This window comes from Macrobrachium rosenbergii, chromosome 53, assembly GCF_040412425.1.
Source record: "Macrobrachium rosenbergii isolate ZJJX-2024 chromosome 53, ASM4041242v1, whole genome shotgun sequence".
Taxonomy (NCBI): Eukaryota; Metazoa; Arthropoda; class Malacostraca; order Decapoda; family Palaemonidae; genus Macrobrachium; species Macrobrachium rosenbergii.
This window is the reverse complement of record NC_089793.1, coordinates 30,342,824-30,345,323: the sequence shown is the minus strand read 5'-3', so window position 1 is coordinate 30,345,323 and position 2,500 is coordinate 30,342,824. Positions and strand designations below refer to the sequence as shown.

At 37.2% G+C, this 2,500-nt stretch overlaps 1 pseudogene; it reads right to left on the bottom strand.

Moving 5' to 3' along the window:
• Positions 1-2,500, bottom strand: part of LOC136834384 (forkhead box protein F1-like) — a 154,121-nt pseudogene that overhangs the window by 48,193 nt on the left and 103,428 nt on the right.

Here is a 2,500-nt window from a genome sequence, read left to right as displayed (position 1 = left end):
AGCAGGTGAAAGGGGCCCGACTAAAAGACATACCCCAGTAGGAGAGAGAGCGCGCGCGAGAGAGGGAGGGAGGGAACTGACTCGAGTTCCCGAGGTTGTCGACGGAGCGTCCGTAAGAGATGTTTTCTACAGACTTGTGACTTTGGGTTGTCGCTGGTTCAAAGCAATGTTGCAAGCGGTTCCTCTGAATATGCAACATTTTATAGCTTGTTCGCGTTCATAAAAAAAGTATTGATGATAGTATCTAGAGGAATATGGAATGTACCATACGTATATGTTTACTAGCCTATAAAGTCCTTGCGATAATCATTACCTAAATTATGATGGGATTACTAGATATCAAAGGTAAATGAAAGCAATTTTCAAAAAGCTACTTCAGCGCCGCTTGACGAACCTGTATAGGTCTAGGTCTTGGAAGCTCCGAATGGTTTCATTCCCTCCCCCACCCCCTTCCACTTACCCCTCCCCCACCAACAACTGTGTGCATATTGCGTCAATCACTCCGACGTTTCTAGCAGTCTTGTGCTTCCTGGATGTTGATGAATTTTATTTAAGCCAGCGGTTTTTTGTTTTTATCTTTCACTAATATAGTCGCAGACTTTTCTTGAAAAATTTATCAGGATTTCGCTTCCAATTTTTTCTTTAAACCAAAATGTTTTATAACCAAAAACGTACTTCCGATGTCAGTGACCGTGGTCGTCGCAACGCCGGATTACTTATGCTAATAAGTCAGAGACTGCCATCAGCTTCTAGCTTTTGGTTACTTAGGTCTATACATCTACATGCGCGCACAGACACTAAGTATATATATATGGAATGTATATGGTATACAGGTGGGATTCTGGTGTACATGATCTCTTTGTAAGAATGATTACTTGTACATGATATAAACTGCCCTAAGAAGTTCTTACATTTTGTATAAATTGGTTAAGAAGGAATGCTTTTATATAGTGCTCAAGTAGTTTGCGAATTCATCACGTGAAGTGTCCAATTAGGGAGACTATTACAAAAAACAGAAGATACTTATGCCTTATGTAAATTATGTGAGTGGGGTTCGTATAGAGTTCCTTGCTTGCTGCCTGCGGGTATTGCACTAAAGGAAAAAACATGAGAATCAGTCTGTTTGGTCTTTCAAATGAACGCCATATTCTTTGGAAGTTTGAATTTCAAGTCAAAGGCCCCTTGCGTGGGCTTGTTCCATATGAATAAGGTTGATCTGAATAATAATAATAATAATAATAATAATAAAGTGCTTATTAGAAATATGATTCTTAGCATTTACTTTGTTTGTTGTAGAGTTGTACGGCATGTAATAACGTTGTGTGTTTATTGAACTTAATTGAATTCGACTTTCGCCTTTTCACATGCGCATTAATGACTGATTTAATTCTGCTCCCTGGCGTCATCGTCGCTAGGCTCCGCAGTCGAAAAGGGAATATATTAATCTCGCTGGATGTGGAGTTAACTGAATGTTAAATCTGTATGACTGTGGATTTGGGGGCGACAGCAATTAATTTTTATGACATACCAGCATAACCTCTCTCTCTCTCTCTCTCTCTCTCTCTCTCTCTCTGCTCTCTCTCTCTTGCACACACACACACACATTACTTTTACTCAACGGAAAAAAAATAACCAAAACACATGATTTTCAGAGTTTTAGATAATTCATAAATGTATCCTTCCTGGTACATAAATATTGCCATGCAAATCAACGAGGCAACGGAATGAGCGTGTATTTGTTTGTGTGTGTGTGTGCATGTTTGTGTGTGTATGAGTGTTTGTTTGTGTGTTAATACTTGAGGTACAGCATTGAAAAGAAAGACAAAATCCTCGAGCGTTATCGCGGACAGTTGGAAATCTGAACTTTGTCACCGGTAAGAGGCCGGCCTCGTTGATTGTATCAGCCAGACGGTATCCCATCTATGCTAAGCCTTAAATTCCCAATATGTTCTCACACTTCCTCCCGTCGGATAGTAGTAGGCCTCCTCCCTTCTCCTCCTCCTCCTCCATCCGCAGGCCTATATTTTCTGTCTTGCTATTTTTGAAGAAACCCTCTTTTTTATATATATATCTCGCTGGTTTTTAGATTTTTTGTTATATTTGCTGGAGAAGGTAGGTCGCTCTCTCTCTCTCTCTCTCTCTCTCTCTCTCTCTCTCTCTCTATATATATATATATATATATATATATATATATATATGTATGTATAAATATAATACAATGCACACACACACACACACACACACATCACACACACACATATATATATATATATATATATATATATATATATATAATATATATATATATATATACACACACATGCATGAGCCCACACAGACACATACATACATACATATACAACATATATATATATATATATATATATATATATATATATATATATAATATATACACATGCATACACATGCACATAGCCCACATACATAATATATACATATATATATATATATACATATATATACATACATATATATATAT